Here is a 20786-nt window from a genome sequence, read left to right as displayed (position 1 = left end):
CTCCGCCCGGCCCTCCTTGATCGTCTGGCACCAAGCACCCGCTTAGGTCTGATCACTCGCCGTCGACCGCCAAGTTGCATTCGTCACATGCACACCTTGAAACAAGCAAACATATTTCTCCACACTCCAAAATATCTCCAGGTTAGCACAAAATCAAAAACTTCAACTTAGAGCACATCCTGCAGAAAATATGAACACCGGATGTTCTGGTTTGTTCTGCTTGGAAACACCAGACCATCCGTTGAGTGTAACACCATCTGTTCTAGAAAAATTTGCTCTCTGCAAGAAAAGGTTCGGTGAAAGCTTTTGGTGATTTCATGTCCATCATAGAATAATTCGGTGTGTGCCAATCCATTGAATCACCCTTCTGCAACCTCTCTACAACAAAAGGTCCAGTGCATTCTCCGGTGTTCACAATCTCACCACCAGACTATCCGGCGTACATAATCAAACTTGGCGTAAAAAATCTCCTCTCTCCAGAAAATACTCCGGCGCCCCCAAAGTTGATCACCGGATCATTGGTGTTTGCTTTCATTTCTGGTTCAGCACTGAAAATGCTCCGGTGATACCCTCCGGTGTAGCCACAACACTCACCGGACCTTTCGGTGCATTGATCTCTAATTTCAATCGAAAAATTGCTCTCTATAAGAAATGGTTCGGTGAGTATACACTGCCCACACCGGAACTTCTGGTGAACACCAGAACATCCGACTATTTCTTATAGAGAGCAATTTTTTTGAGTGAAATTAGAGATCAATGCAGCGGAAGGTCCGATGAGTGTTGTGGCTACATCGGAGGGTATCACCGTAGCATTTTCATTAATTGGTGGGTGTCCTTGTCCAATCAGACTGGTATCACCCATAGACACAGTTTCATTAATTGGAAGCACGTTGTATATGAATACTCATGGACTCTACAGCATCTGGTAAGCTCTTCAGCATCTGATCAGAGTTGGGATAACAAGGTGTGATGCTGCTCAAATATTTCTCCCTAAGTTACAGATTACTCCAATCCTACCATTGTATTACCGACGGGCGTTTGGCTCCACCAAATGACGTGGCGAACCATACATACATAAAAAAAAGAGCATGATGATTAACCTACATTAGCTAAAATGATTAATATGGCCAAGCAGAACCAACTTATTAAAGGTTTAGTACCTGAATACGTTGACAATGGAGTAGCCATCCTGCAGTATGCTGATGACACAATTGTTTTGTTGGATGACAATGAAGAAATGGCTATCAACTTAAAACTGCTGCTATATAACTATGAAGCTATGCCTGGGCTTAAAATAAACTTTCAAAAAAGTGAAGTCCTCATGATTGATCAAGAGGAAGACAAGAAACACAGGTATGCCGAAATGTTCAACTGTGCTACTGGAGATTGGCCTATCAAATATCTTGGTGTTCCTGTATCTAGTACCAGGCTGCTTGTGATGCATTGGTTACATCTGGTTGAGAAGCTAGTTAAGAGACTAGATGGGTGGCAAGGTAGCTCTCTTTCCCTTGGTGGAAGAACTACTTTAGTTAACTCCAGTTTGAGTTGTGTTCCCATATATCATATGTCCATGTACCTGTTACCCAAAACTATTCATGCCAAATTAGACAAAACCAGAAAAAGATTCTTTTGGCAGGGGGCAGAACAAAAAAAAAAAGATATCACCTTGTCAAATGGACTAAAGTGTGCAGTCCCAAAAGTAAAGGTGGGCTTGGAATCCAAGATCTTAGGAAATTAAACATAAGTCTGTTGTGTAAATGGTGGTGAAAATTGGAAAATGAGATTGGCTTATGGTAGCAGATTGTTATCAAAAAGTATATCAAGCTGAAAAGCATCTCCCAACTTAAAAGTAACCCTAAACACTCCCCTGTGTGGAATGATCTTCTGAAGGTGAAAGATCTTTACCTGGCTGGCAGGAAAATGAGAATTGGCAATGGAAAAAAAAAAAACAGATTTTTGGAGAGATGCTTGGTGTGGTGAAGTTTCCTTCATGGACAAATTTAAAGACCTCTTTGAGGTTTGCAAGGATCAGAATATGACTGTTGACGTAGCTGCTTCTAAACATTGGTGTTTCTCTTACAGAAGGTGGCTCAATGAGAATATGCAAAATCAGCTAAGAAGACTGAAAGATATCCTTTTGACATGTGCTCTGTCCAATGAAAATGATAAGCCTATCTGGCGTTGGGAAAATTCTGGGAAGTTTACTGTAAAATCAATGTATAAACATTTGTGCAGAGATCACAATGGTTTGAACTATAATGAAGTTTGGAAAGCCAAGATCCCCCTAAAGATTAAAATCTTCTTGTGGTTGCTGCTACAAAACACAATTCTTACTAAAGATAACTTGATCAGAAGAAATTGGAAGGGTGATCCCAGATGTGTTTTTTGCTGTGACCAGGAAACCATTTCTCATCTGTTCTTTGAATGCCCCATGGCCAAATACAGCTGGAGCCTAATCGGGTGGGTTATTGGTGCTAAATGCCGGCCATCAAACATTGAGCAGTATTGTATTTGGGTCAGGCACCATCTTCCTGGTGGTGAAAAGTTTCACATGATGGGATTAGCTGCAGTTATCTGGGCAATATGGAGATTGAGAAATAGGGTGATCTTTGATAAAAAGTTTGTGCGGTCTCCAACTGAGTTTGTTTGCTTTGCTTGTTCCTTTATACGCTATTGGGCAGGCCTCCAAGCTGATCAGTGCCAGGACATGCTGCTGAAGGGCGTGCAAATCCTACAGGAGACGGCCCTCCAGCTCCATCCCAAGAAACACAAGGACGATGCTGAAAAGATCGCGAAGATTCAAGATGAAGCTAGTGATTCCGATGCTGCCATCGCCAAACTCGCCTAGGAGAGGCATCAAGGCTGTGCTGCTTAATGCAAATCGGCCTTCTGGACCTGTTTCTGCGTTGTATGTCGTGCTGTTGGCTTTTGCTGTCTTTTGTTCCTAGAGTCGTGTATGATGCTGGTCGTTTGCGTAGAGACTTCTATGTACATATCTGGGCAGCTGTGTGGACGTTTGTTTGGGGCGGCCCTCGGTGCTGCATAGGTAGCTTTTGGAGCTGTGTATTTCTTTTAGCTTGCAGCTTGCGTTTTGTTTCATCGGTGAAAACTGTTTGTAGTTTCGTTACTGCCTGGTAATGAAATTCGGGGAGACCCCGCTCTGGATAAAAACCTACATAAGTTCAATCTACATGAGCAGCACACAAACCAGGTCTGACTACTCGATCGTGCAGTTGAGCAACAACTATGTCATTTACAATGGCACAAGGGGTTTGAATCCTTATATGCTTTAGGTGAGATGACAAGCACAAGACAATAACACCACCATTCTTAACCTTGTCACCTTCAGCCAAAACATTTTATTCATTCGAACAATTGGATTTGCCAAATATGATTTGAGTGTGTGTGTGTGTGCACAGTGTATGTCTAACTTGAGCGACACACGGCGGCCCCAGCATGGAGGCGTCTAGAATTGTGCGCACGTTGGGGCCCACGATGACATTGAAGTGTTCCTTCGATTGACAACCTAGCTCTGATGCTAATTGTTGGAATTCGCTCACAGGATCGCTCACATTCTTGGAGATTCAGCTCTCTGTTTCTCTCAGTCGACTGTCAAACTTCAGACTGTTGTCGACAACAGTGTGTAGCTCTGAAGAACTGAGCTGAAACTGTGAAACTGAAAGGTGTTTGTGCTGGGCTAAACATCGCAGTGTTTTCTTCCGATCTTACTGCTTAAATAGACGAAACAAGTGATGGCCAATGAGGTCGATATGCGTGTCATGTCCTCCACAACTCATGCCATCCCACAAGTCCGATCATGCCGCGCATAGCAAGCTAAAGAAACAGTAAAACAAAAGCAGACTCTGGCTCTAACAGCCCAACGACCTAACAGGCTCGACTCTGCTAAACTGACGGAGAAAATGGAGAGGGTGCAGGTCGTGCAAGGATTAGACCCTGTCACTAATTGGGTATCATATATAACTACGTTTCATTTGCACCAAGAGGACTTTAGACCGGGCGCATTACTGTAAATGTATGCATCAGGCAGTCTTAAGCACAGGTTATTTACCTTCAAGATTGTGTACAAATCACAGCATAGATCTCATCCAGATACATGGGTGCTACAAGTTCCACCACAAAAACTTAGCTCACTAGAGCACTAGAAGTCTGCTCATCACAGAGCACTATTTATTCCTCACGTTACTTATCATTGGCAAGCGCTTCAAGATCTGAGAATGTTGATGCCGTCTCAGAATGTACTGAATCTCCATGGATCCTCTTCTGCAGGTTCTCCAAGGTAGCGACGCGTCGCAGAGAGGCTGGCATGGCGTCCATCTCCCCACTGGTCACAGGAGTTGCTGCATTTGGTGGGAGGTCAGGCTTCATCTGACCATCTTGCACTTGCAGTGGCAGAAGCGGTATCGGGTACAGCAGCAGAAGCGGTATCGGGTAGACATGAAGAGAAGGGCATGCTGCTCCCAGGCTTGTCAGATGTAGTGGATAATAATAGCAGGCTTGTTCCAGTTACTCTCCTCACAGCTTCCTCAGCTATATTCACCTGAAAGTAAGATGTTAGTAAAATACAAAGAAGTGAAACTTATTATGCTTATTTACAGCCATTGCATAGGAGAATACAAAGAAATGGTGTCTCGTACCTCAACGGAAATCTATTTCAATTGTATAATACAAGTATTAACAGAGGCTAAAGTTTCAGAGAAAATAAGCTTATATGTAAAAGGGATACCGTACCATTGCAAGTTTATGTACAGATTGCTTTCAGTATCTCATGGTCTGTAGATTTTGTGAAAACATTATCGGAACAATATAGTCGTGGAGACTGTAATCATTGTACATGAATATTTTCAAACCACCTTTACTACTTCAAAAGTACAGAGTTGTGTCAAAAGGTATAACAGGTAATAGCCCTTCCACAAGGACTAAAACCACAGATTTAAATGAAATACACTCTCGAAGCATTGCAACATGGTATGATGACTTTATAAAATTTTGTTTCGCGTTTACAACTTCTCACCTATAAGAGAACACTGTTATCTCAATACCAAAACTAAAAGAAGAAAAGAACACCAAGATGTAAACTTGCATTTCAAAAAGAAGGCATAAAGCTAAATTATTCTTATTTCACTCATAGGAGATCATAATACCTACTTGCATCTTCACAAGAAGCAGAATGTCAAACGAAAGTGTGGTATTTGAAGTTTTTTATGGAATAGCTAGAAAGTAGTAGTGAAACATAAATGAAATTTACATGTAGTTGTGAAACATAAATGAAGAGCCTGGTAAAATAACTAGCACTTATGCTCTATGATGCATAATACAGATTCAGTTAAGAGTTGGCAACGACAAAACAAAGTTTGATACAGTTAAAATCTGACAACAGCAGAAGAATGTACCTTTCTCCTCATAATCTCAACATCAACTATAAGATTTCTATTGTCAAGGGTAGCTTCCTTGTATTTTTTAGTCATGTCAGCCAGGCGCTTTAGCATAGATGCATTCTCAGCTGTTAACCTGGAAACCTAGAAAATAGTGTAGTAATTAACATGATGATCTTAGTTTCACTTGGATATAATCTTAAGAATTCTTCTGTCACGATGTGAAACCTGTGATTGGAGGTCGTTCAAGTTAGCTTGCTTCCTTTTCCTTGACCGTCTAGCCGATTCTCGGTTTAACAGCATTCTGATCACAAAATTAAAATTTGACTGAGCAAATTTAGAACAAAATGTCATACTAATTTTTCAACGTTACATATCATGTATACTCATACTAGAGTAAGGATGGCAATTGGACCCGCGGGTTCTACACCCGATGGGTTCAAGTTCGGGTCCAATTTTTCGTCTACGGGTCTGCCGGATCGGGTACCCGAAATGAGTCGGGTCGGGTTTGGGTTTAAAATTTCACCCGTTGGTGCCCACAGGTTACCCTATATGTTACACGTAGCGCAGTCCGGCCCAGTCCAGTCGTTGCGCATTTCAACCCACCGTAGACCTAGCACCCAACCTGCAGCCGCGCATCAGCCATCAGGCATTTGACGCCGCCGCCGTTTGCAGGTGATGCGCTCCCAACTGGACTGGGGACCTCCTCCCTCCCCAAACCGGCGACCCCAACTATCAAGCTCCTACTTCCCTCAGCGACCTCCTCCTTCTCCCATGCTGTGCTCCCTAACGCCGACCACCCGGCCGATCCATCCATCCGTCCCAACACCTGTCGGGAGCGGAGAAAAGGAGCACTAGTGCGGTGCATGACTGGTGGCCTCCTCCTTCCCCCTATGTTGCGCTCTACGCTCCCCAACGCCGACTGCCTGGCCGATCCATCCATCCCCAACGCTGGCCGAGAGTGGAGACGAGGAGGGCGAGGGCGGCACGCGACTGTTGGCCTCCTCCCTCTCCCATGCTGCACTTGGCGCTCCCCAACATCGGCTGCTCGGCCGATACCCAACTCCAGTCTCCCGGTCGATACATCCATCTGTCCCCAACTTCGGCTAGGAGTGGAGACGAGGAGGGCGAGGGTGGCGCGCGACAGTGCGCGACAGTTTGGCCGCCCGATCAATCCATCCATCCCCAACGCCGCCCAGGAGCAGAGATGAGGACGGCAAGGGCGACAGGAGCATGGCGTGCGGCGACGCCCGGATGTTGGGAGACGAGGAGGGCAAGGGCGACCAGCGACGGGAGCACGGTGCGCTTGCAGAAACTTCTGAAGAACATCATCAGATCCCGGGTCTCAGTCCCCCGTTAGGGCTCGAGTCCCCACCGAGGCTGAGAGTGGGGGTGAATTTGCACCCGATAACAATTTCGGGGTCAGGTCGGGTTTGAGGTTTCGGATTTCGGATTGGGTGCATTCTCGCTCCACCGGCACCGATCCGACCCGTTGCCACCCTTAAACTAGAGGCAACAAATCTTGTGCTTGAAAGAAACCAACGGCAAGAGAAAGCACAGAATTATTGGATCATATTATTTGAGAATCGAGCGATAGCTCGATTGGTAGAGCATGAGGTTGAAGGGGTCGCCCATCTGGGTACTTACATGTCGCGTGGGTATCTTTCTGAGAACTAGTTTTAGTGAGTTTCCTGACTAGCTAGGGTTCAGAACTCCCCTACATTTAGAACAAAGTTAGGGGGCATGCCTTGTGATTGTGTTTTTTTCTTTTTACTGGATCCTATAATTTAGAACTCGCAAACTAGATATTTTCTAAATTGTGCACTACCACACACACCCTCATCTCAGACAGCTAGAAAACCCTCATCTTAGATGGTTTCTAAGATGTCAAAGTTATAGTGTCAGTGATAACGTCTGGTTATCTCATATGGTTAAAATGTCGTCTGAGATAAGTGGTTATCTTCGATGGCTTTAGCTAGAACTGTCAGATATAATGGATTCTGAACCGTCAGAAGATAGTTGAAAAAGACAAAAAAAAATAGTAAAACATGTTGAGAAAAAAAAAGTGCGCCATAGCCAGGTTTCCCAGGCATTTCCACAGTCGCCCTCCATCACCAGTTCTCATATTTTCACACTTTTTTTACAGTGTCAGCGTCCGGGACTTGAACTCATAACCTCATCACAATGACCCAAACCTCCTACCAACTGAGCTAGCGTGTGTTATTTAGATGTAATTAAAAAGGCACAAGTATAGTTTGATGGGATTGGTACAAGCAGTGAATGGTAGAGATGAAGGTAATGGAGAAGAGTATAGTTTTGATGGGATTGGTACAAGCAGTGAATGGTAGAGATGAAGGTAATGGAGAAATTGAGGTGTATTGCCTTCTTACAACATTAATCAATTTCTCTAGCAACAAAAATCAAGCACTGGTTTCTATTTAGATGGATACTCGTAAAAATGACGTGTGATTTCATCAATATATTGGGAAACTCTTGTAATGCAACAATCTATGTTACCTCCTCATCCTCTTTGCATTAGCAGGGTCAGTATTCTCCTCAAGATCGCCATCATCATTTGACTGTTCCTTTGATGTACCACTGTTAGCTGGCTCGCCTTGAAAATCAGCATTTTCAAAGACATTTGAGTTTATGACTAGGCTTGCTCCGTCTCCGTCACTTATGTAAAGAAACCAAAACAGTACATTGAAATAGGTAAAACACAGTGAACGGGCTTTTAGCCCAGTGGTAAGGCACGGGAGCCTTCACCAGCTGCTGTGGGTTCGATCCTTGACGTTCGCACCCCCGTTAAAAGGTCTCCAATGAAGACCTCGGGGAGAGGAGATCTGATGCTAAAAAAAAGTAAAACAGGAGTAATGGTTCAAATGTTAAAAAAGGTCTACACGCTTTCCAAACTACTATGCAAGTCCTCTCATTTAACATATCTGCACACTGCCAGACTGCAAATTGGTGTCAACAGGGTTGCACATCCAATGCATGATATCAGTATTCAGTATAATTTGTGGTTAACATTTTTGCCCAAGTTGCTTGGTACACTAACATGTATGCAATTACGAAAGTTCATAAATACCATCCAAAGAAGCTTGAGAAATCAATTGTGAAGTGTCTGAAGCTTGTGAGTCGGGGTAGCCCAGAGAAGATTCTTGTGTTTTAGCTTCCTGAAATAGTGAAATTGATTTACATAAATATCAGAGCAACAAAGGAGAAAGGGGACGGGCCAAAAAAGAAGAAGAAAATGAACCCCTTTTTTGGCACAATTTACACAGAATAAGATTTACATAAAGTTTTTTTACAATATCTAAATAAAAAGGGGATACTTATGAACCAATTAATTTTCATATAATCGTTGCGGGACTCACTAGTGAAATAGACTTACATAAATATCAGAGCAACAAAGGAGAAAGGGGCCGGGTCAAAAAAGAAGAACGTGAACCCTTATTTTTTGTGTAATTTACACAAGAACAAGAAATGCATAAAGTTCTTTTACAATATCTAAATAAAATGTTATACTTCTGAACCAATTAATTTTCATATAATCGTTGTGGGACTCACTACATATAGAAACTACTCTTTTATCCCAAAGATAATAATCCATAGGACAAAACTAGACACTACATGTGAAAACTGAAATTATGCCCCTACGTATGTATTGCTCAACGTCAAGTCTTATTTCTTTGCCTATCTCTTTAGTTTCCAAAACAAAAACTGAACATGCTTTTCATAAAATAAAAAAATGAAAAAGGACGGAAAAGACCTTTAAATGCTGCGCACACCAAATCTCCGTTCCTAGGGGCGAACCGGCCCATATTGAGTTGCATGCGTTGATCCGAAAAGCTTAAACTGACTAGTAAATACAGTTAATTCACTTATATTTTAACACACTTCACCGAGATTTTTCTATTTCAGATCAAGCAAATGAATATGTGGAGTCCTCGTATGAAACAATAGATATGTTTCGGGGAAAAATATAAAAACCTTCCCAAAAGTCACTTGTATTTTGACATTTCCCACCAAAAGTTTTTTTTTGAAAAAAACCCCTAAAGATTTGGTTTTGTTGCAAAAACACCTCCAAAAATTTAATTTTAAAAAAAAATCACAAAAATTTCTAAAAAAACTAGAGACAATTCTATGACTTTTTGTGAAATTTGTTTTCAAAAATAATATCCTTTGCATCATATTTCATGGCGAGGAAGTTTGGGAAAAAAAGAAAAATATGCGGCTCATTTAGTAATTCTAGTTAAATGCATAGTTAATTATTTACTAATCCAAAAATCATGAAACCAATTTTTTTAGTCTTCTTACATGATCCTCTATCTTCTAAAAATACATGAAATCTTGAAATAGTTATTGTAACATGTAGGATTGAGTAAATGTGTTGCAGATAGATTAATTCATAACTAATCCATAACACCCCAAAATTAGTGAAACCACTTTTATTAGTTTACTTAAACAAGTATTTGTGTAGGAAAAATAATGGTATACATGACAAAATTAAAATAACATGAGTTAATAAATGAGCCGCACATTTTTTTTCTCAAACTTCCTCTCCATGAAATATGATGCAAAGGATATTATTTTTGAAAATAAATTTCATAGAAGGTTTAAAATTGTCTCTAGTTTTTCTTAGAATTTTTTTTATTTTTTTGAATTTTTGGAAGGGTTTTTCAACAAAGTCAAACTTTTGAAGAGTTTTTTTTAACAAAATAACTTTTGAAAGGGAAAGTTAAAATCAAAGTGACTTTTGGGAGGTTTTTGCATTTTTCACTATGTTTCGTCATTCCTTTGGTTCCCCAAATGTTAAAACTTGCAGCAAAGTTCCTCAATATAAAAGGAAAAAGAATTGCAATACCAGAACTTGTACATTCTACAATATTAACTCGAAATTAAACTACAGCTGAAAATTGAAATATCATATCGCACGCGCAAGCAAAGGGCCGGAAAAAAAAACTGATCTTTAAAGGAGAGAAACCGTACTATGGTCTTGGCTACGGCGGCGCAGTACAGGTCCAGCTTCCGCTTAAGCTCCGCCGCGTAAGCGCCGGGGTCGCCACCTCCGCCGCAGCCCACCTCCATCACCTCGTCGGCGCCGCCGTCTGCCATTCTTGGACGAAAGTTGCTTTCTTTCGCGCTCCTCGTACCCGGCGAAGGGGAAGGATGGGAACCGAGAGCGACCTGAACAATGGTGGAGACCGGAGGGTGCAGCGTTTATAGCTGTGTGGTGTCGATGGGGGCCTGCATGTGGTAGCGCAGTGGGTACGTTTTCTGAATGCCATTTGCTGTGTTTATTTTTTGTGCAATTTTTCTATTACAAGAAAGATGGATACGCACGACACGACACGCCGCACTCACACACTATACCAAGTGGTTCCCTTCTTTCGTGCATTTTGTAGGTGAAAAAGAAAATGCAGGTATGGCATAACGTAGTTATATAAGTACGTTATAGCATTTTGGGTGTCAACGCCGTGGTAGGTTAATCTCTAGTATTTGGATTTGTTCTCTTTGGGTCAATATGGAGCTGCCCATAGTTCGGGAAGAAGCTTGATATCGATCATGCTCTACTACTATAATAATCGACTCATATAACAAATCGTATAAGTAACTTTATACGGTTTCGAGTTGTCTGTGAAAATAAATTTCTATAGATGATTGTTAATGACAACTATTTGTGTAAAATGTTATTTTTAAATACGATTTCTTATGTAAACTATCTGTGTAAAAGATTATTTTCAAAGACTATCTGTGTAAAAGATTATTTTCAAAGACTATCTGTATAAAAAATCATTTTCAAAGACGATTCCTTAGGTAAACTTTATATAAAAATTGTAGCCCTCAACTAGATCTACAACTTTGTAGTTGAAAACCTTTTCATTTGAGATCATTTAAATGTCTAAATAATTATTTAAATTTTTATACAGAAGAGATCGAAAGTATTGCATATACTATTAGTATCACTAGTACTTTTATGTTGAGATGCTAAAAACATATAGCGTGAGCTGAGAGGTCCTAAGTTCGAGTGCTATGAACTGCGGTCGCGATGGGTGCCTAGTCAGGCAAAAAAAATTGATTTTTCAAGTAAAAAATATCGATTCGAGGACCAATTATTAGAGGGGTTCTACCTTTTGCACCTCTAATAATAAGTTTTCACATATAGTATCTTTTACGTATGTGAAAATTATCTATTTGTATAAACATTTAATCAAAAGTGGGTGGCTAAACGTCTATAGAAATGAATTACAACTCATCTCTAAAACTATTTCTACAGTAGTGCTGTCAAAACAACGTTTATGCTTCTCAACATCCAGGTTCGGAATAAACACATAACAAATTTCCATTTTTCCAACTTGGAATGGTGGTTACAGCAGCTTCGTTTGGGTTGCTCGAACGATGGTTACTTCGTTGTTGCCGGTGAGCCTCAGTTATGATGATGGGTGGCATATTGTGTCTCAGTTGAAGTGATGAAGAGCCGTACAGATCTACACTCAACACTTCAACCTCAAAAATATAATCGGGTTCATTTTTTTCGAAACGGTGGCAGGAGTTCTGCTGTTTTTATTAGAGAATGAGTAAAGATACTCCTGAAACAGAAAAGGAAAATACGGGTAAAGAAGACAACCGAGGCCTCACAGCAGGGCACAGCTTGCTGCAACTACAAGGGGGCAAGGGAGGAAAAACAACTGGAACATATGTTCAACGATTAGCCTCTCCAGGAGCAGCTATTGGAAGCAACCCGCCTAGATCAACCTGAACAAAGAAAAAGCCATAACACAGCTCAAACGGCTTCCGGATCGACCTAAACAAAGAAAAACCTTAACACAACAACATGGCCTTGTGAAAATCTCAAGTTGTTCCAACGTTCTCTGAGCTACTAGGATAATGTCTGCTGATTTGTTTTGGAAAGTTGTACGATTCCTCTCCTTCCAAATATTCTACTAAAAGGTTAAACCCACGCTGTTGAAATCATGTCTCAGTTGCTTAACGATTTCGTTTGATGCTGTCTTCCACCAGCCGCTCAGAGAAACGTGGCATGCCGGTTAAATTGAGTCTTTGAGATATATGGAACCAGACTTCTTTAGTGAAAATGCAGTCTTTGCATAGGTGTACTGGCGTTTTATTTTCTAATCACATAGAGGGCATGATTGATTCCGGGGTCAACCTCTTTTTGCCAAATTGTCGGCGAGAGGAATTTTATTTTTAGGAGAATCCAAGAGAAAATCTTGCATTTTTGTTCAGTTCTAGCCTTCCAAAGTTGCTGCATGTTGTGCTTTCTTGTAAGCCCTACAGATTGATTTTTGTTAGCATTGCGAGCAGTATAATTGCCATATGCCGTCCATCTTTAAGTTAAGGTGTCTTTGATGCCTGGTCGTAGCGTCACGCCTCTACACTGTGCCCACAAGCTTGCAATTTGGTTAAGTTCTTCATTGTTATGCACTGATTCGATGTAGCGAATCCATCGGTGGTCAGTAAGTCCATTCTTTACTGAGAAACACATTTGCAGAGTTCACTAGGTGCAGTTTGTCATAGCCCAAATTGGAGAACACATTGGCCGCATCCACAAGGTCTTCTTTAATTATGTTACAATATTTTTTGTAGAATAGGCCAATATACCCACCAGGGTCTGGGGCATTTTCGGGGTGAATTGAATTTATAGTGTCAAGAAGCTCTCGCTCACTGAAAGGTGATTCCAACATCGAGGAGGTTCATGGCAAATGGCCACTCTGTGAGCCATGGAGAAGCAATTAAGGCATTTCCCTTGAGCTCTCATGAGGAAATTCTTCTTCCTGCGATGCTTCTCCTCTACATTAAGAGAATTACCAACCGTAGGACATGGAAATGAATGAAGCTCTAGCCTTCTCCACCAAAATCGTGGATGGACCAAACTCCATTCCTCATCAATGACCGCTGCGGGCTTGCCTCGAGCCCCTCGAGCGTCCGCAACAGCGGTTTGCGTAGAGGAGGAAAGCACTCTGGGAGGCTAACAAGGTTGCTGAAGTCCCTTGCAGCTTGAATGCCGGTCATATTTTGCGCTGAGCTGAATCTCTGAGCTGGCAAACTCTGACAACTGAAAGTAGGCTGATGGAGAACCAGCATTGAGGTCGAATTGAAGACAAAGTAGATCTTGAGGGAGATCTCATTCCTTGCCGGAGGAAAGCCTATCCTATTGCATCAAGGAGCTGCTCCTCATCACACAATCATGGAGAGCTAGCCCTGGCTGCATCTGTCTCTCCACGGAACAGTGAAAGGTCCGACATGGAGCTCCGGATTCTTTCTCAGAAGGAAGGGGCAAGCCATTGTTCCACGCTGCACGCATAGTCCCAGAACCCAGCGACAAACCACAAGCTAAAGGACCACCATCATGCTGGTGGTTGGAGGCAGAGAGGTGAGTCTCAGCAGCAACATGATCAGGGACGAGAAGAATTTGCTCACTGGATAGCAAACTATGTAGATCTGCATCTTGCTGAGGGAGAGAGGGCTCCGAGCCTCCTTCCACTGCACATAAACGCGGCGAAAACCAGGGGATCTGTGACGAGGGAGAGGGATAAGGAAGAAAACTAGGTGGATCTAAGGTTTGGTGAGGAAGAAGAAGGGATATGAGACTGGAGATGAAGAGAACCGGTGAGTCGCCCCCAGTCGCCAGAGAGGTGTAACGGCTCTATTATTGGACAATGGCTTGGGGTTCATCTTTCTCTGCCTTTTGTACTCTGATTTATCTTACTCATATATATTTGAGTTTAATAAAATGAATTCCTTGGTATCCTCATCAAAATTAGAAGAAAACAGGCAGATTTCAGGATAAAGCTCAAGCAGACAAAATGTGCCAGTGAATTTGGTTCGGTTCATTCTCCCTATCGCAAAAACCTGGATACCAGTTGCAGGCCAAGTGGCCGCGCAACGCACCCCACAGAAGATATTTTGTGCGGTCCCAGACCATATCTCTCTCTTGGTTGGGAGCCTTTCCAGGTCAGTAAAGCTCTAAAAAACAGTGAACGGATTAGGCACTTGGGGCTGATAATTTCCGCCGCCGTCCTCGCTCATATCCGCATCAGGAAAGTCTCAGCATGGTGTCATCCTGCTCCTGCCGGTCCGACGCATCTGGTCTCCTTGCCGCGCTCTGTCGTCGTTGGAACTTCACTGACGCTGATGCCCGGGTAGGTTGGGCTCATCCGGAACCATGCATTGATATTTTATGTACAAGTGGAAAATCATCTCTCCAAGAACCAGTCCGCTGCTGTAGCAGTCCGATTGGCAACATATCCAGCACAAGTTTCTGGAAGAGCAAAAGACTAGGAAAGTTTGAGACTTTCAGCACTTCAACAGAAGGGCATACCATGCATAGCACTGGTTGCTGCCAAAGCTCCCCTGACCCTGATCATTTCCGGCACGCAATACCAATGGCACATCTAGCACTGTTCGAGCAGCGGTTGCATCGACATCCAGCTAGTGCAGTAGCCGATGAGGCGGAACCCACCAGCGTGCCTTTGTTGCCGGTTTCTGTTTTACTAGCTGCACCTCTTGTGCTGAACCACTTTCGCAATGGGACACGTTTTTAGTTCCCAAATCCAGGGGATGTCTTAAACGAGCTGACTCTTTCAGTCAACAATGATTTTTGAACCTATATATGGAGCAATGGTTCTTGTACTTCAGCTAGAGCTTACAAAATGGTCATTAGCCTGCGTAACGCTATACTGTTTATGAAAAGATCAATGCACAAGAGAAGTGCCTAAGTTATGACAAGTACCAGAGATATTTTTCCTGTCAATTTTATAACCCGTAAAAGCCGCATCCGAAAAACCTCGAAGAGAAAACGAAGAGGAAGCAAAAAAATCAAATCTTATACTTAAGAGTGTGTTTGAGGTACATCAGAATGTGTTTCACCATTTGGTGGCGAGACGTCCTTGGCGAAACCTGAAAGCGAGCACACAAGTAGACAGCGAAGTGGATATCGGGTCTTGTCGCCGTCAAGTACAGAAGAGAGCCTATCTCTTAGAAACCTAAATCAAATTGGCTCCAGAAAACTTCACAAGATAAACCTATCTTCTATCTAAATGTGCTCTAAATTTATCTAGTGTACCTACTTTACCGATCAAGAGGATTGCAATGTACTCTAGTAAGGTAAATTGCAAGTATGTAAATAAGAAAACGTAAATAAGGTAGAGAGACAAACTCGGCACAAAGGATTTTTTATTCTGTGATATTGATGACATGAATGCCACCCTTAATCCACGTTAGAGCTTCACAAAGGATATGCTCCCGGTCGTCAAGTCTCTTCCGATCATGGCTATTGAGCTATCTAGTCACTAAGACAAGGTCTCAAGCATGATAAGCCACCAAGTTACCAAGGCAAGGTATCATCACTAGCCTCTCTTTCGGTCACTTGCCATCGTGATCACTCCAGAGCTTGAGCCACTAAGGCAAGGATCTTCGCATCCTCGTACACGTGTCTTGCTGCTGCTCCGCACCAAGTTGAAGGGTCAACAAGCTTGAGTCACCAAGGCCCAAGATGCTGACGAGTCACCAAGACTCTAAGGCGCCGACGTACCACTCGTTACAAGTTAGTATCACTCCTTGATCCCTTCTTTAAGCTGCAGCACCTAGCTACAACTCACTATAGGCCTATAAGCACTAAACACTATCAAATCTTATGCTTAATCACCTTGGATGATCAATTTAAGCACTTTAGTGATTTGGATGTCTTCTCAAGTGTATACGAGCTTCCTCTAGACTCCAGCAACATGCCACATCTTCAAATGACTAAGTGGAGGGGTATCTATAGCCTCAAACCCGCCAACTAGTCGTTTTCTCAATGGATCATAAAAGTTGTTAACACCAGATAATCCGGTGAGAACAGTATTACTAACACCGGATTATCCAGTGAATACAAACTCAGAAACTAGCCGTTGAATTCCACTCACAGCCTCTATAAATACTGGACACTCTAGTGTGCCTTCAAATCCATCACCGGACCTTCCAGTGAATTATCTTGAGCCATCCGAACCTTTGCATGATCTCTATGTAAAATGCTCCAGTGCATTCATCCGATGTTCATTCCAGTCACACCAGACCATCCGAGTTAAACCTTCTCTTCTTTTCCCTACAAATGCTCCGGTGCAACTATATCTGTGATCACCAGACTATCCGGTGAGTTGATCTTTATCCTTCAGCACTTGCAGTCTCCTCTGCAAGAAATGCTCTGGTGTTATACTTCAGTGTGCACAAAGCAAGCACCGGACCTTCCGGTGGGTTGATCTTCAGTCTTCTGCACTTGCATTCTTCTCTGCAAGAAAAGCTCTGGTGTTACCTAGTGCGGATCATTAGACTATCTAGTGAAGTCGTTAGTCCTCTTTCCATTGTCAAAAATACTCCAGTGAGTTTAACACATAGAGCTGCGGACTATCCGACGAGACTATCAGCCTCTGTGCATAATGATTCGGTGAGTGCAAACTCCTCTGCACCGGACCTTCCGGTGAGATCAATTCTTCTAGAATTTCTTCAAGTCAATCAAACTTTATCCCGGTTGCGATGACCTCTTGATGTATTGCATCCATGAGACATACTAACATATATTCTTGACAAACATGTTAGTTCCAATGACTATGTTATTATTAATCACTAAAATCACAATCATGACCTAATAAGATCATTTTTTCTACAATCTCGCCTGTTTGGCGATTGATATCAATTATAAAGAGCACAAAGCCTTACCACATTGCTTGAATACATGTTCTTAACATTTAATCCCTTTTGTTGTGGCTCCCCCTTTCTCTATTACTACTATCTCCCTTGATCGACCCATGCAAGAACTTCTCCCCCTTTGTCAACTTAGGTGGCTCATGTTGCTTCTTGTATCTTTATCTTCTCCTCATTTGTCAACTTCATCATTCCTAGACATCTTGTATCTTGCTTATTGCTTTGATAATCAAACTTCTTCCACTACTACAGAAATAGGCTTATATGTTGGCTCATCACCGCCGGTTCCTTACGAGTCGGCAGTGATGGAGTATCACTGCCAGTTTGTATCAAGGACTGACACTAAAAAGTCATTCGAAAAGAACCGGCAGTGAAACTTGATTATCACTGTCGGCTCTAGCCACGAACCAGTAGTAATACTATCACTGCCGGCTCGTGGCTAGAGCCGGCACTGAAACCTTGACTATCACTGCCGGTTGGTGACTAGAGCCGGCAGTGATAGTCAAGGTTTCACTGCTGGCTCTAGCCACGAGCCAGCAGTGATAGTATCATTACCGGTTTGTGGCTAGAATCGACAGTGATAGTGGATGAAAGTTTATTTTAAAAAATTCATAACTTTTTAATACGAAATCGGATGGGAACAACTTTATATCAAAACTGTAGCCCTCGACGATATCTACAACTTTGTAGTTGAAAACTTTTTCATTTGATGTCATTTACATATCCAAATAATCATTTGAAATTTCAGACAGAAGATGTCAAAAGGATTGCATATGCTAATGGTACCACTAGTACTTCTATGGTGGGATGGTAAGAACATATTGCTCGAGCTGAGAGGTTCCGGGTTTGAGTGCCACGAACCGCACACGCGTGACTTGTGACTTGCGACGGCGCGGGCGTGGGGTTTCCTCGGGTGCAATTTTTTTTTCAATTTTTTCGACCCCAAAAATATCGATTTGGCGTCTGACTATCACTGTCGACTGAAGGCTTCAACCAGTAGTGATAGTCCACTATCACTGCTGGTTGAAGGCTTCAGCCGGCAGTGATAACCCCTTGACTGCCGGTCCCCGAGCCGACAGTGATAGTCGGGGACTATCACTGTCCGTTGCCCACTGCCGGCTCTAAAACTAGCAGTGAAACCCTTTTATGGGCCGACAGTGAAGGTGTTTTTTGTAGTAGTTTCCCCCTTTGTCAATAATCTCAAAAAGGGTTACAAACATATGTTTAACTCGAGGAAAAGTGTTATAACACATGGGAGATCTTCATAAATCATGATCCAATGATATTATACCAATTAAAAAGATATACCAATTGTAAGGATAGGAGACACTGATATCCACTAAAAAAGACAAACAAAAATTATAATTCATGAAACTCACATAATATAATCTAAATTTCCCCTTTATGTGTGCATACATATAATGAGACTCACTTGTGAATACCACTTACAGGAATATAGCAATATATGCACATCAAGACATATAGCAATATCCATGCTCATAGTTTCTGCAAACTTGACCACAAGTGCTTGAGAAGAGCCACAAAAAATGATATCATCTACGTAAATATGAACAAGTAAGAAATCATTGACATGCTTGAGAGTGAACAAGGTTTTATCAGCTGACCCCATCACATACCCATGCCCTAGCAAGAAAGACCTAAGCCTATTATACCAAGTCCTAGGTGCCTTCTTAAATCCATACAAAGTTTTCGGAAGCTTGTATACTCTATGAGGGCATTTGGGATGCTCGAAGCTGGGGGATTGCTTGACATAGATCTCTTCCTCTATGAAATCATTTAGGAAAGCACTCTTGACATCCATTTGATACAAATTGAAATCTCAGGATACCGCAAATGCAAGGAGGATCCAAATAGCTTCTAGCCTAGCTATTGGTGCAAAAGTCTCTCCAAAGCCTATCCCCTCTACCCGAGTAAAACCCCAAGCTACTAGCCTAGCCTTGTTTCTTACTACAGACCTATCCTCCCCCTATTTGTTTTTTAAAATCCATTTGATGCTTATGGTGTGAACATTTGGGGTAGCTGTACTAGGACCCAAACTTGGTTTGTATCAAAGTTTTCAAGCTCTTCATGTATGGCATTAACCCAACTCGAATCAGATAAAACATGTCCAACATCATAGGGCTCAAAAGAAGCAAAAAAAAATGCAAAATCAGTGAAATGAGCATGAGAAACAAATTTGGACCTCGTTACCCTTTCACCAAGGTCGTCGATCATCAGTTCTGGTGGATGTCGTCGGTGAATGTGTTGAGGGGCTTCATGCTGCGAGATGACCTCCCCCTCAAACACTGCTGGTGCAGGCTCGAAAGTAGTTGAAATAGAAGTAGAGGCTGCAGGACCCTCTGCCGGTGTCGAGAAGGCAGGAACCAGCTTGGGAGCAAGTGTACTAGTAGGAAGTAGTGGATCATCCTCGTAATCCCCGAAATCTAGAAGGTCGTTGTCTACAAAAATGCTTTCGCTCATCTCTTGATCACCTGCACACTCAAAGATAGGGCTAGCACAAGGGATTGATTCATCAAAGGTTACATCACAGGATTCCATAATGGTGTTAGTGTTAAGATTAAAGACCATGTAAGAATGACCATGAAGAGAATACCCTAAAAAAATACCATTGGAAAAACGTGACTCGAACTTGTTAAGATTGCCACGCTTTAGGATGAAGCACCAACACCCAAAAACTCTCAAATGCGAAACCTTAGGCTTCCTCTCAAAACACAACTTATAAGAAGTCAAATTCAAGATCGAGAGCAAGAAAATTTGATTCGAGATGTAGCACGTCGTGCTAATGGCCTCAGCCAAAAACTTTCTAGGAGTCCTATGCTCATCGAGCATCATCCTAGCCATCTCCACCAAAGTACGAGTCTACCTCTCAATCACGTCATTCTGCTGAGGAACACGTGGGGCAAAAATTTATACTCAATACCATGCTTAAGACAGAAAGCATCAAAGAGATAGTTCTTGAACTCGGTGCCATTATCACTAAGAATTATTTTCAATGCACCAGGGAGTTCTTTGAACAATCTTAAAGCAAAGCTCTGAAAGTGTGAAAACACTTCATCCTTGCTCAAAAGAAAGAAAACCCAAGAGTAGAGAGAGAAATCATTAACAATAACAAGTACATACCACTTCCCACCCGTCGAACGAACCCAGGAAGGACCAACAGTGTCCATATGGAGAAGTTCTTCCTGTCATTCAGTCATTGATATATTGACTAATGGGTGAGAGGTGGCAACCATCTTGCCATACCAACAATGAGCACAAACGAGGTTCTTCTCAAACTAGAGCTTGGGCAATCCTCGAATCAAGCCTAGGGCACTCAAACGAGTAAGCAAGTCAAAGCTCATATACCCTAGTCTTCTATGCCACATCCAAAGCTTAAAAGAAGGTTGAGCAATCAAACAACGAGAAGAACCAAGAGACTCAGAAAAATCAGCTCCAAAAACTCTCCCAACTCTAGAAATCCTGCAAATCAAAGCGCCTAAAGAATGAAGAACTCGAGAAGTATCTCATTTGAAACGCACTTCTAAGTCCTCATCTAGCAACTGAGATACAGAAAGCAAATTGTATCTCAGATGCTTCACCATGAATGTACGAGATGTCACCTAGAGGGGGGGGGGTGAATAGGCGTTTCCTGAAATTTAAAACTTCGCAGCGGATTATAGTGTCTGGATA

At 42.2% G+C, this 20786-nt stretch overlaps 1 pseudogene; it reads right to left on the bottom strand.

The window, feature by feature from the left end:
• Positions 1 to 4021: 4021 nt before the first annotated feature.
• On the bottom strand, positions 4022 to 10644 carry LOC133905773 (light-inducible protein CPRF2-like; annotated as a pseudogene).
• Between the last annotated feature and the right edge of the window lie 10142 nt (positions 10645 to 20786).

The sequence above is a fragment of the Phragmites australis genome, chromosome 23 (genome assembly GCF_958298935.1).
Source record: "Phragmites australis chromosome 23, lpPhrAust1.1, whole genome shotgun sequence".
NCBI lineage: Eukaryota > Viridiplantae > Streptophyta > Magnoliopsida > Poales > Poaceae > Phragmites > Phragmites australis.
This window is presented reverse-complemented; position numbering and strand designations above follow the sequence as displayed.